At 37.1% G+C, this 14,801-nt stretch overlaps 1 protein-coding gene across 4 annotated transcripts in view; it reads left to right on the top strand.

Annotated features, from left to right (window-relative positions):
- The window catches only part of BANP (BTG3 associated nuclear protein), a 145,786-nt gene that overhangs the window by 18,557 nt on the left and 112,428 nt on the right, over positions 1 to 14,801 (top strand). The gene's annotated exons all lie outside the window — the stretch shown is intronic.

Raw genomic sequence — 14,801 nt, forward strand, 5'->3', positions numbered from 1 at the left:
TTTCCAGCTTCGTGAAGCATTCGTACAGCCCCGCTTCCCCGTCCAGGAAGTGATTGTCTCTCGTCCTCCGTCTGCAACATTTCCTGGCAATACGGCTATTAAAAATATCTAATTACTTTTCTTTATGAGGTATTGCCATGGTCAGAAATTCCAGTAGCTGCCGAAAGCTTCTTCGATAGCACAGCTGGTGCAGTGCCGGCTGCCTGTCGGAATGGCAGCCCCAAATGATAAGTCTGAAACGGAGCATGTGCCCAGGTCCTGAGATTTATAAGTTGATGAACGCAGCGTGTGACAGTGCAGCTAAAATCTTTTATCCGCATTTTAAAGAAAATATTTCATCTGAAAGACTTCAGTCCAGAAACTGTTATTTTTGTCAGCATCTTTCCATTAATCATTTTTCTGCGTGGGTAAGCCCAAGTATAAATGGTTCAGGTTGATTGCTTTAGATAACACAGGAATTTGTTTTGGTTTCACAGAACCTTCCATCATTTGTTTTTCTGGATATTTTCTGCAAAAGTTACATTGTGCAATTCTACTGTACTTTTAAGTGTTTTTTTTTTTTTATCATTATGTAACTGAGAGTAACAGTTTTAGAAATGTATTGATTTTGGAGAGGATTTAAATTTTAAATTGCTATTTTCTTCAAGATAAAAATGTTTCTGATGAAATATGGAAATTCGTATGTAAATAGAGTTTCTTTAGTTCCAATATTTTCTTTGATCCTTTGTTATGGTAAAGTTGAAATACAGACCACATACATCTGGTTCTTTACTACATGCATTTGTGGCTGACCGATTAAGGATACCGATCACTAAGCATAGAGATAGAATTTCATATATTTATGTCTTTAATGGGAACTGGAGAGTTAAATGGAATTGCAGAGTTTAATGCACTCAATATTTGTGCAAGGGCCTGATACGGTATCCTTGGGCATGACTTGTTAACGGGTTGGATGCTTTCTTAAAATAAAGCTGCTTCGGATAGACCTGACTGCATTTAAATGCAGTGTTGGTAGTTTAAGTCAGCTGCTTCTGGAAAACAGCATTTGTCTTTTTTTGTCTTAAGGTGCAAACCAAGGTTTTTACATCTCTTTTACAGGAGAAGGCTTTTGATGCAGTTGTGTACCAGATGGGATGTAAGAACTTGCTTAATTTTTGTAGATGTAGTTTGTTAACGTGTTTGCTTTATGATTAAGATTAATCAACAGGGCGTAGTAAGGTTTGATGAATGGGGTTTGTTCATCCACTCTGCTTGCAGTTGCAGATTTGTATTTCTGGTGTATCGTTGTTTACAAGTGGTTCTGCAGGTGAGTAATACAAAACTGAAAAGTGAGATGATTTTAAATGAAGTTGTAAAGCAGCGTGGGAGTAGGGAGAAAAATTACAGTATGACATTCGTTTTGAATTTCCCAAAAGTATTGTTGCCCCCTGCATAGAGCCTTTAGGGGAAAAGGGAAAAATAATCTATTCCAAGTATAAGTATAAAAAACAAATGCCAGAATTTTTCTTGTGCATATATATATATATATATATATATATATATATATATATATATATATATATATATATTTTTTTTTTCCTAGGAATTGCAACCCTCTTAACCAATCTAATTTCATGCTGTCAGGTGTAGAATAGCTTTTTCATTTTTGTTGCATTTTGTTAAAATGAATAAAAATCCTTATGGCAAAACTGTGCTACTCCTGGCTTTTAACAAGAATAGTCATTCTTAAGTTCCTTTATTAAATGGTGGCTGTTGAGGCTCTGGGATATGTAGTTAACCTCTTTTCCACATTTTCTTTGGTTGATTCTACAACTCATTAGGCAATGTAAACTACTCTCTGAATTTAATTCATGGCTATTATTTCATTCCCTTTTAAACTCATTGATAAATAGATTAGCATTATAAACCTCTTGGATTGTTAATACCTTCAAGTAAAGTTAGAAGCTAACTCTCCCTTAGTGGAAGTATGCTTGCTTCAAGTCTGAAGATACTCAATTTGCAGAAAGGATTTTTTTAAGGTTACTACGGCTTGAAACAAAGCGTGTATTGAGGGCTGTAGTACCCTGCAAGATGTATGGCAGATGGTTTATTTTTCAAGTTGCAGGTACATTATTCTGCCTGCCGTGAGCCTGATCTCATGCACTGAACTTAGGCCTGGAAAAATATTTGTCTGGTAGCTTATTCAGCCCCCAAGACAGCTCAACAGTCAGCCTGAAAAAAAAAAAAAAAAAAAAAAAAAAAAAAAAAAAAAAGTAAAATTAAGCCAGGTTTAAAAAAAAGACAAACAGTTGTTATTGATAATATCTTGAAAACAGTCAGTTATTTGGGGTGGTAATCAGAATGTGTTAGGAGGCTCTCTGGAAACATTCTGGAGTTCATCAGGTCTTCAGAAATTCCTGTCACTTTCTGTAAGCAAGCAGTGTTTACTTATCCTTCGGAATATCTTGTGTTCGAGCACTTTCCAGCGGAGTCTTTAGCACAGGCCTTGAAGTCTGGGAGTGGCTGACAAAAACACAGATGAACTTCTGTCATTGTTTTGGACTGGACCCTGCGGTATCAATAAATTACCAAACTTTCCCTGCCACTTTCTGTTGTCAGTCAATGGTATTGTGTGCAAACAAACTTGTTTTAAATTAACGGCTGGAGTGTCATATCTGGAGCTTCAGCCAGTGAGGGTTCTGTTTATAATTAATGGGATTGTGTCATCAAGAGCTGGGGATGAGCGTGCTGCCCTCGCGTTGAACGGCTTTTGTGCGGGTCCTGCCTGGTTGTGGGGAATTGTCTGGGATTGTCTGGGACCTGTTGTCACCATGGTCATCTCAGGCGCAGTCCCGGTTAGGGAACAAAGTTAACAATAACAATATCTAAAGATCATAATTTTTTTTTTTTAAATCAAGACTTTAGAGCATATTTATTCTTTAAGATTTTGTTTAGAATCTCGAGGTTTTTTTTTTTTTTTGTTTTGTTTTTTTTTTTTTTTAAGATTGCACATAAATATAAGCAAAATAAGCTTAAAAATAGCATTTTAGACTAAGTTGAAGTTTAACTAAGGGAGTTAGAACTTGAACTGCCATTCATAATTGCACTGATTGGCTCAAAATGCTGTTATTTTCCTTTCTTTTGTGGCTTTTGTTTTCAGTTCTGCCACCTATTATTATTATTATTATTTTAAATCTCTCACTGCAAAGCCAGGTGATAGAGGGGTTGCTTACACGTGCGTTTGTGTGTATATAAACACACACAAATGTTTTCAAGCTGAATGCATGAAATGCAATCTCTATGTTTTTCTTAAAAGACGAACATTAGCTACTGCTTCCTTACAATGCCAGCCAATGCTTAGCTGTATTTTAGCCTGGAAGAATTGTGGCTTGAAATTTGTAAAAGAATGGCTGAAAACCCCACATAACTGCTGGAGGTATAGTAGACATGTTTATCTGAAAACCGCAGTTCTCTCTTAAAATCAGTTTGGATGATAAAACTGAACTAATCAAATAATGGAATTCTGCAATTAGATGGCAGCCCATCTTTCCTGACATCTTTTTATCCAGAGCTGCATAGTGTTAGTTTCTTCTTCTGCAGTTTGAACAAAATACTTAAATGTTTGATTCCCTGAAAAATACTATAATGCTTTCCAAAGTCTCCTAATTTCTCAAAAGAACTTGTTAGCCTCAGCATCTTTAGATTGATTCTGGTTGTCAGTTGTAATAATACTGATCAACATCTTTTTACCTGCATTGAAATCTGCATTTCAGGTACAAGTACTCGCTACAAATTCAGTGAACTTCGGTGATTCGTTGCAGTTAGGACGACTACACGATTATCTTAAAAATAGTTTTAGGACTCTCATGACTCTGATTTTTATTGCTATTTGCTTTATCTGGTACGATCTACAGCAGCAGTGCTGCAAACAATCATCATTCTTGTTTTGGATGCGTGTGCTAGAGACTTAGCTATTTGGAAATTAAGCTCGTCTGTTGGTTGAGCCTGTCTGGAGTTTTGTTACAGAGCATTAACAAGTGCTCCAAATTCCATGTATCATTGGTTTCAGTGGATCTTACATTTAATCCCTCCACTATTGGGAGTTAAAATTCATGCAGGACTAGGGAGAAGTGGTGTCTTGTATTTAAGAAGTTTGTACAGCAGTGTTCTCATTGGAATTTCACATTCCATTATTGTTGCACTAAGATACTGAGGAGCCAAGTGTTTAGTAATTTGTTGGTGGGATTTGATAAGTTCAGAAACAGTATATAACTTTCAGATAGCCTTTAGGTTGAGAATACAAGGTCAGTTATAAAATTAAAATAACAATTTAATAGTACCATTTCAGCTGTGTTTTGGAGAGTTCAATAATTCATGGATATAGACCTAATCTATAAAAACTTTTTGAAGTGACCAAGATTTGAACTGTGTTGATTTGTTTTTCCCAGTCCATATGTTCTTAACTTAATGGTTTCTGTTGAAATGTTGTTTGTAGTGGTCCAGCGATTCAGATGACAGCTTAGCAAGTAGCGACTGATAATTTCTGTGTGAGAAATAGATGCAAAGTATGCGGATTTTCTGAAATTATGATGGTGATTAAAATATGCCTATGAGGTTAAAACAAAACAAAACTAAGGGTATGATTTTGAATTCTTAAAAAAATACAACAATAACTAAGATTTTCAGCAATATGCACTTAAAATAAAGGTGATAAATTTAGGTAATAAGCTTTCTTCTTGTTTTAGACAAGGGTTTCGATCTTGCAGATGTGTTGGGAAGCTTAGTATTTGACAATTTGCAGTGTTATCATATCTTAAACTTCTTGGTTGTTGCTCTTAGCATGTGACAGATGTGAAATCCTTTAAACAGGGGAGTTTTGAAACATCTGAAATAATTTGTGTGTTCTGAGCCACATGTGGGTAAGCATTTATTCCCACTTAGCTAATATACAGCAACTTCGTTCTGCATCCCAGACTTCAGTGAAATTTATGGTGCAAAAACAGAAAATCAGTTGCATGGAGTCCCTCGTGGTGCAATATATCACTATTCTTAAGAGCAAGCTAAGAAATGAGAGTGCTGAATGCACAGGGAATTTGCCCCTCGTGTCAAGACATTTTAGAAATCAGCACCCTTTAATTGTAAGAGTATCTGAGAATGAAAAAGGGAGGCGTACATGGAGATCAAAAAGGCTTTGAGTTATTTACATGGATTAGGGGGGACATTTACTAGTGTAATTAACATCTAAGAACATTTAAAACCAATTATAGAAGTATTAAAAGGTAGGCTGACCTACGCCGTTGCCAAATCCCATAAGGTCATATTAGATAACTGCTGCGGAGAGCAGAACATTTACCTTAATTCTACGGTTCCGTGAACACAGCCAGCTATTGCATTGAAGAAATAAAGGCAGAGAGTACATCAGTTGCAGTTTGCTTCAGGACAAATGCCTTCGTATGGCTCATGCTGCTCCTTTTTCTTAAATAAACATTTGCAAAGAATTATTGTTTTTAATGAAAGGGAATAGTGTTTACTCCATGACTGCTGTAAAATGGGTGAAAAAGATTATTAGGATTTTATTTAGTGAAGCTCTGTAAATTTTAATGCATTTGACACAGCGCACCAGATTATGGAAGCATATGTTGCATACTATACATTTTACAAAGTAATATATCAAATGTAACAAACAGAAGGGGGCAGAAAAGCCTTATATATTCATGTGGACTCCAGTTTTGAGAGTAGAAATATTTTTCACGTTAGTGTCTGGAGGTGCTTAGGGTTCAAAAATCCAGTGCTTAGGAGCACTCTCCCTTGAAATTTTTGCTGTAACTTGGGGTATTTGCTTCCAAGAGTAGAACGAAAAGAACAAATAAAGAGGGGAGCACCTCATCAATCTGTGATCGCAGGGGGCGAATTTCCTTCCTCCTTTGGAAGGACAAATTTCATTTCCAAGATGTGATTCAAAGTACTTTGCATCCCTGTTCACACCAGATTAATGTACCGGTAGTGCTATTTTAAAAAGCTGGCAAAAACGACCTGTCTTCTTACTTACGGAAAATGATACATCAGTATAGTTTTAAAAAGAATAACCCACAGTGTTTTTTGGAGAGTCCCTAGTTTTGCTTTAAGCAAGGTGGAAAAGAGCTGTAGATGGATTCAGAGCCTCAGCAGGATGAAACAGCCGTATATCTCGCAAGGTCTCGGTGAGGTTGGTGAGGTGGCGAGGAGCCAGTCTTCCATCTGCCTTACTTGGCAGCAGATGTTATTTAACTGATACGTTTCCAAACGTAAAAAACAGTTTGGAATCTGAATGTCTTTCCAAACAGAATTTTTCCTTTCTGGGGAACTGTACATTTTTGCATATCTTTAGCTCAGTCTCTTTGTTCCATATTTAAGGGTGGAGTTTGAGACAGGAAATCTGCTCCTAATATCTTTTAAAATTGTATTATTTATAAAAAGTAAAGAGTTGTGTTTCTTTGACAGCCATCTAGCGTATATGGAATTTGAAGATTCAGTACCAGCTCGCAGAGTAGCAGCATCCTTGGCCTTTCTATAAAAATGTGTGTAGTAGCAAGTGGATATAACTAGTGGGGTAATTACAGAAAGCAAGAAAAAACGAAATATACACTAAAAATTATTTTTGAACCCTCTCTCTGTGTTGTAGTTCTGTTTGCAGGAACCTAATGTAATTTTTTTCAGTTTATCTGATGACTGTGGAGGCTTCACTCACTGTAACTGCTCTCTTGAAAGCCAGTTTATAACACTGTTGCCCTCACCCCCAAACTTCTCGAGCCACACAAGTCAGGCTTATTCTAGGTGGCCTCTGACGCTGGAAACAGTGGTGTTGGTTTAAATCCTCTTCTGCAGAAGTGAAAATAGCAAAGGAAATAGCAGTCCCTCATGGTTGTACATCATTGAAAATGCAGTGCTCACTGGGCCTTCTTAATGTCTTTTGTTCACGAAGGTGTCTTGCAAACTTTTACTGAACTTAATCTCTGAATGCAGCGAGCTTTGCTCTGCTTGGCCCTTGCTTCTTCTCTCCCCTGTCTTTGCTGTTGTTTAATGCAGCAGTCTCTACCAAAGAGGGAAAAAAAAATATATATGATTTAAATGTGAAGCCAAACAGCACAATCATGATGCTGAAGACTGAAATTGCCCATTTAGTGTGATTATTCTAATGCAGATATTAGAAATCGTAAGACAACTTGGAAAAAGAAATGTAAATGTAGCCATTTGTGTAATAATGGATCATACCAGGATAGTTGGAGTTTGATTTTGGACCATAAAATCTGCACAATTGTTTGTAGCTTATAAAGGTTTATAGAAGGGTGCTTAACAGAGCTTAATTAACAAATTGGTCTAAACTATTTTGATTGCACATGCTGGCACTCTCAGTGGATGGGCAGGTTTTTGACTGCTCGGGGGTTTCCTTTCTTGCCCTTCTACACAAAGAACCTTGCTGACACATCCTTATTTAGCTGCACTTCGTGTTAGCATTGCAGGTGTTTTCTATAATATATATATGGATGAGTTATTTTTTTCCTCTTTTCTGCTTGTAGGAATATAGGAATAGAGCCATTTGATGTGTTGGTTATAAGATGTGTGTTAGATTAGTTCTTATTTCACTTTCAGTACTTTGCGCATTTGCAATTGCAGAAAAAACGTGCTTTTTGCTCTCTGTTTGGAACGTACCTAGTACAGGCAGCATCACAGACTAGGTGTGTGTTTACTAAGAAAAAGTAAACTTTTCCTAAAGTATTAAGCCACCACAATCTCCTTTTCATAAATCTCATATTTTTTTTCACAAGTCTCACGTTCTGCACATTTTTAATGAACTGTGATAAATTATTGATGTATCCTTGTTATCTTTTGCCAACCTTTCTACTCCTAATTGGGCATGGAAGGTTACTGAAGAAATTCTTGTATTTAGTCAGTGCACTTTGCTTTGGTTTAGAGATTCCTGGAATTATTCTTGATCTTGGGCCAAATTCATGAAAGTATTTGTGTTGAAGTGTGCAGATAGCAAAAAGCCCAGCCTGCCTAGTGACATCTATAAATCCCACTAAGCGTATATCTAACACAGAGCTAAAAGCTCTCAGTCTTTCTGCCTTTTCATTGCTTTCTCTTGCTTCTGTGTGGACTGTCAGTTCAGTCTTTGCGTTAGTTTCATGCCGTGGTTTCTAACCAGGTAGTAAATTCTGTTTTAGTACTACGATTGCAGTAAATCATTTCTTTCACAGTGACTCTGCTGAAGATCAGTCAATATGGCTCACAGACTTTGTTACCGAATACGACTGCTTCTTTGCTTAGAGATCACCCTGTTTTGTTTCACGTTTAATACAATCCCCAGCAGGTTGCATAATCTAGCTGTGGTTCAGGACATAAAGGCTCAAAGAAGGGTAACAGCTGTAAATTTCCTTCTAAATTATCTGAAGAAAAAATCTTTGCTCTTATGTTTTTGAGTACATTTATCTCTGAAGAGCCTCGCATGAACCTCTTAATTAAAAGTCATGACCTGTCCTTTTCCAGTCCGTGTTTAAAAGTAAAAGTCTAATGCCGTTTCTGGTGACAGGATTTTTCAGTCCCATCTATGCTGGTTGCAAGATGGCCTGGCGGCACTGGTTTTTGCTGCTTTTCTGTATCTGCTTAGTCCAAAGATGCTTCATAGCCTTTCATTGTGCATTTAATTTTTACAGTCTTTGTTCAGAATAAGAGAAATTGGTTTAAAAAAAAAAAGTGTGAGTTGCTTCTGTGTGCATACAGATTGTACGACACCTGCAAAGTACCAAGCTGGGCTTGGAAGGAAGTGGCAGGTAGGTTCTTCGGGTCTCTTGTAGCACTGCCTGGCTGTTGGTTAGCTGGTGAGCCTGTGGGAATGGATGTTTGCGTTTATGAATGATGACAGTTGGTCATACAAGCGTGGCTTTTCTCAGAGCAGAATAATCCACAACACATTTTAACAGCTTTTTAAATTGGTCGATGAAATTGGTCTTAAAGCCAGTAATTCATCTTTCAGCCTGTCAGCCAATTCAGAGGCTGTCTCTGTAGGTAGGGTTGAGTACCATAAGCTCTGCAGAGACATGTTTTGTAACTTGGAAAACATCTAGCTTGTATGTTTGAGCTGGAAATTCATTGTGTTAAATCTTAAAATGTTAACAGTATGTTTTAGTGAATGCTGCATTTGCTTTGTCTTTATTATAAATTGATTACAGCCTTCTTGGTTTTCAGATACACAAACCTCTCTCCTGTGATGGTTGGTGTACTTTGGCTTGTGTTTGTATGGGACCTAATCGTTAATGCTATCTTTATAATGTCTGCTCATATGTGATATTCCAGATGCATAGAATCCAAAGATAATTTTGGACGACTGGGCTGTTACTGAAAATGATGGATAATGCTGCTGCTTTTCTGGGAGTTGGCTATGGCTAGGTGACTGGATGGTTTAGGGACATTAAAACTTTAACTGTTCAAGTGCCCCCATAGTGTGCTCTATCCTATAGCAGATATCTTACTGTTCTTCGTCTTGGTGAATGATTTAGTTGTTGGCTCTCTTCTAGGACATTAGGAGTTGCATTCCTTTTTTTTTTTTTTTTGGTGTAAATCCAGCCTAATTTTGTGTATGCTTTGCTGCTTTGTGTTTTTTTTTTTTTCTTTTTCTTTCCTTTTTTTTTTTTTTTTTTTAATGTATACCATACTGTAAATTAATGTCAGTTTTCTCATTCTTACTTGGGTAGAGAGTCGTAACTGTTATGTGCAGAAGGCAAAGGCAGCAGGTGGAAGAGGAAGGACCATTGCAACATTATCTTCCTAATGGTGATGAAAAGATCCAGGGTGGGTGTTCTTGATGAACACAAGTGTTAATAAGAGGGGAAAAAACAAACAAACAGAACAGGGCAGTCTCCAGCCGTAAAATGGAAAATATTAGTGTTCAAGGTCTCTTTCCCAGACTTGCTTTCCTTGAGGCTGTGTTTGGAACAAGCAGTTTGCCAGCAGTAACTCCACCTTCTGCCTAATCTCCTTTCCTTCTGCATCTCCTTTTAATATATACGCCAGAGGAAGGTGAGAATTATACCCTCGTGAGCCTTGCCTTACAGATACGCAGCGCACACGGTGTGGGTGTTGGAGTGCCTGCAGAGCGTTTCGATAGGGACAGACAGGAAAGAGCAGTTCAGGTGGATGTGGCTGGTTGAATGTCCGTGAGCTGAGCTCTGTCTCCAAGGTCGTCTTTACCTGTTTGCAGATGTTCACATACTCAAAGGAGACACAGAAATGGTCTGAGCAGAGGGCTCTTCTCTTTCTTTTCTTGAACTGCCTGAGGACTGCTATAAATACTCTGTTAACTGGCTATAGTAATGTGTGCAGAGATACAAGAACAGTAACTTCTCATCCGAGAAATTCAGTCTGTTTTTCCGAAACTCATTCACATCCATTTGGAGAAGCCCTTTTTATCTTGTACCTTGTGGAACATAGAAATGCCAATGAGTTCCTTCTGTTTTATTTTTCTCTTCTGCTAAGTGAGAGCCTCGTCTGGGAAGAGGAGCAGATCGTCATCTTGGTACTGCTGCAAGTTCTTTTATGTCATTGGCTGCGCTCTATGTGATTGATGGGTTATTGGCAATAAAAATGCCAAGAGTTAAGACTAATGATCATATCTGACTCACACGTTTTTTCCATATTGAGAATTACCTTTGGCAGGAGTGCTCTTATACAAAAGATTGAAAGTTCTTTTATATTAAAAAAAGAAAAAAGAAAAAAAAAAAAAAAAAAAAGAAAAGCCAGAGGTTAAATATACACACTTGAAAATCCTTATCTGGCATATATATTCTTTTAGGAATATTTTCTCCAGTAATTGAACAGATTATTTAATGGCATTTAAAAAAAAAAATCCCCAAATATAAATCTATCTACAAGTATCATGCCTTTTAAATTTTTTACTCAGTTGTGTCCAAGAACAGTCTCTCCAAGTTCTAATGCTTATGGGGAAAGGAATATGTGAACATAAATGGAAACTACTGAAGCCTATGCAACAACACTGGGTTTCTGAAGCACTCCCTGTGACCCCTTTTAATATTTTCTTTCCATCATCTTCATGAATATAGTACTGGCAGCACTGATAGAAAGAATTGCTTCATTTGGGATCGGGTTGAGTATCAGAAGCTGTCCTCCCCCTTCTCCATGATTTTCGTTATCTGTGTTTTAGTACATAAGTAATGATTACAGTTGATTTATCTGCAGTATGGGCTCTGAGAAAATAAATTAGAGTAATCCAATATGAGGGTACATTAGGCTGTAATAAGTTTTAATGATTTCCTCTACCGGATCGTTTAAGGTTGGCCCAGGGTTTTGACTTAACATAGAACTCCTTGTTTAAAGCCGTGTACGTTCAGCAGATTTCTTGTTGCTGTCTCTTTAAAATAAACAAATCTGAAAACAGAGAATAGAAAACCTAACAGGAAAATTACTGGGAAGCACATTCCCGTATCTGCAGGGAATCTTGTGGATATTCATTTTGTCTGTGTAGAAATTGGAGTCTAAGGAGTACTGTGAAACTCTCATTTTTGCAAGCATAACGGCCCCCTTTTTGTATTGGTCCCAACTGTTACTTTCTTTTTCTTCCAGAGGAGTAGCTGCTCAAGTTTCACAGCATCAGCTCTGCAAAATTTTGGCCTGGTGATGCATCATTGCCAGAACTGGTCAGCAGCTCCTGTGGCCTTTCTTGTTGTGTGCAGAACGGGGACCAGAAAGATGGTTCCTTGGTTAACGCTTAGGATCTGAACAAAAAGGCTGCTGCATCCTCCTTGTGCACGCTCCTGGAGGAAGCATCATTTTTCAGAATTAAGCATTAAACATAAATTAATTCTCCTTTGGGATCAAAATGGAATCAATTTTTATTTTTTATTTTTTTTACTAGAGCCTGTGTGTTAGTAGATACAGAGCACAGGAGATGTTTTATCCACCCCCTAACGATTCCTGGTAATAGACAAGAAACTTCATTCAGTTATTCTGAAACCAGATGTAGAGTTCCTACTCAGGTTAATCCCTAAGAAAGATTAGTTAGAGCTTGTAGATGCATTGTGCTGTGTTGAACATCTCCAAATGGATGTTTATTTTAGCTATTCTCTACCACTGTGCTTTGTGTGACTCAGTTTTCTCTCCAAACTGGTTTATGGATTCTCCGAATCCTTACAACTTGTTCGTTTCTGTTCATTTCCAAATGTAAAACAATTGATGGACAAGTTGGCAGTTGCTGTGTCCTGTTACAGAGATTTTTCCTTGTGTTTGTGGTGTCTGTTTTTGCCTTTGTGCTGTTTAGCCAGGAAAATAAGTGTCAGTAAAATGGTATGTTTTGTTAGTGGCTCCTCCCCAAACAACTGTGGTGGTGGGTTTGTGTTCTCAATCTATTCTACTAACTAGGAAAGGTTAATGCTTAGAGGGGAGCCGATGTTTTCATGGATGTTTTTCTCTTCAAATTTACCCCTAAAACAAAAAAAGGTTATGAATTTAAGTAAGCAATCTTGAAACATACATTGATGCATTGAAGAGCGCGTAAATCTGTGCTGGTGGCTTATAGTAAAACATTTCCTCATTCTAAATTAGTCTAAATTAGCTATATGCCATCTGGCTTAACTCTCCAGATTGTGTTCCTTAAAAAATGAACGCTATTTAAAAACAACAACAACAAGAAAAACACCTTTTTCTTATTTTTATGTCAATTTTAAGTGCTAAGACTTTTTTTTCCCCAAATATAAACTTAATATGAGCAAAAGCCGAGGGAGTTTGTAAATGGAATTTTATTGAATTTATTTCTACAGCTGCAATTAATTATTCAGTGCGCTCATTAAAAATGAGTTTTGGTGAGTGACATTTTAAAAAGGCACTCAGAAATGATCGGGAGAAAGATGGTGATAAAGAACAATGTCTAAAAGGAAGTATAAAATTTTTGAACATTTTAAACTGGCCTGTAAAAACTTAAAGCTATTTGGGCGATTTGGGAAATGTGACGAAAACACAGATTGTTGCTAGGCTGGGGGAACTGCCAACACTGCCACGTATCGGCATATTATCAAGTATTTGGTGTGTTTCTTTCTTTAAATGTTTGGTGCTGATACTGGGAAAATAGATAGAAGTTGCCTTTTTTTAAGTAGGAGAATTCCGTCTCTAGTAACGTACATATTTTCTCTTAATAAGAATTCATGTTGAAAGGTGACTAGTAAAGCATCATAAGCCCTTATACTGCAGATAGCAACTAAAATAAACCAAAAAAAAAAAAAACAAAAAACAAAAAACAACCAATTTATTGCTTAAGAATTTGAACTTCACATACACATGAAAAGCTATAGTACACTCTGTACTTGTCCATGATTAGACAAACATCTTCCAGAGCTTCACGAGGTTTGCAGGCCAACAGATCATTGGCACTCCGTAAGGAATCCCATTTGTTACTAGCAACAGATAGAATTTCTGGAAGAGGGGAGCAGAGCATTAAGGCCCTTGGACTTTTTGTATCCATAAAAACCATGGTTAGCCATTTTAGCTGAGCCAAAGTTGAGATCCATTAATTGTTAGCTCTTATGACAGTTTATTTTCTGTAGGTCCATAGTGTTGGATATTGTAGCTCTTAGTCCTTTGTAGACCCATGAATATTCATGCAAGCAGGCGCTCTGTTGCAGCTGAAATAAACAGAGTTGCTGTCATCAGATTTGTTCAATTTGTCTTTCGTATTTGCGTTTTGACAGTTAGCCAAGGAATACAGTTAAGAAAAATAAATGCCCATCCGTTGTGTTTGAGATGTTGGACCAGCAAAAACACTAGCGGAATATTTACCATGTGAAGCAAAGAGAAAGAAGAAAGCTGCCTCTGTCACTAAAATGCAAATTTTTCTTCTAAGTTCTTTTTCTCTGTAAGTTTACCATGACCACAGTAAAAACAGTCTTAAATATCAAAATGATGTCTTACTTAGAGTAGTGGTGTGGGAATAATGGTGGTAATCCCTGAAACCAAATTAAATGGTAAACTGCATGATGAAGACAATTATTTACTTGGTATTTACTTTTTTTTTTTTTAATATATATATTGTAGACTTAGTGCACTTTCTGCGTGCAGCACTTCTCTGGTTATTTTATTTTGCATTGTCATCACCTGTGATAGGGAAGGCATTTTGGTTTCTCCCTGCTTCACACACTAACTGCTTTTCTGTTGTTTTAGATTTTTTTTTTTTGTATGTGAAATGCACACAAGAAATATTTAGTCTTGTTATTATTTCAAGTTAGTCTGTTCATGTTCTGCTCTGATACCCCCAGTACCACCCTCCCTTCCAAGCCCCCAAAGCCCTCAGCCCTGGCAAACAATACTGCTTTTACACTAAGCTCGTTATCTGATTATGCAATAAATACTTTCCCATTTTTTTTCTAGGAATTATCCCACTAAAAATGCTGCATTACTGTGTAAGTTGGCTGTAGTATATCTAAAAATGCTCACTTTCAGACTTTTCAAAAGAATTTGGTGGCTCTTTGAAGCTGTGGTTTGCAGCCTTCCTCCTGTGTATCTCGAGTTGATGAATTCTTTATCGCTTTTCCAGGGGTCATGGACTTTTATATAATTCCATGGAAGCTGTCCGTCCTCCGAAAGAATTATGAGTACTTAAAGTGATACAGATGTCAAATGCGATGGATTACCAGCTTTTGCATTTGATACATAACCACGATGCTGGGAGAAAAACAGAGACTGCCTCTAAACCTTGTTCTTTAAGTAGGCTGTGTGAACAATAAGACTGTGTTAATGTATTATTTAAAAGGTTTTCTCCTTCACATTCCATTTTCCTCTCT

Source organism: Aythya marila, assembly GCF_965140915.1.
Source record: "Aythya marila genome assembly, chromosome: 12".
Taxonomy (NCBI): Eukaryota; Metazoa; Chordata; class Aves; order Anseriformes; family Anatidae; genus Aythya; species Aythya marila.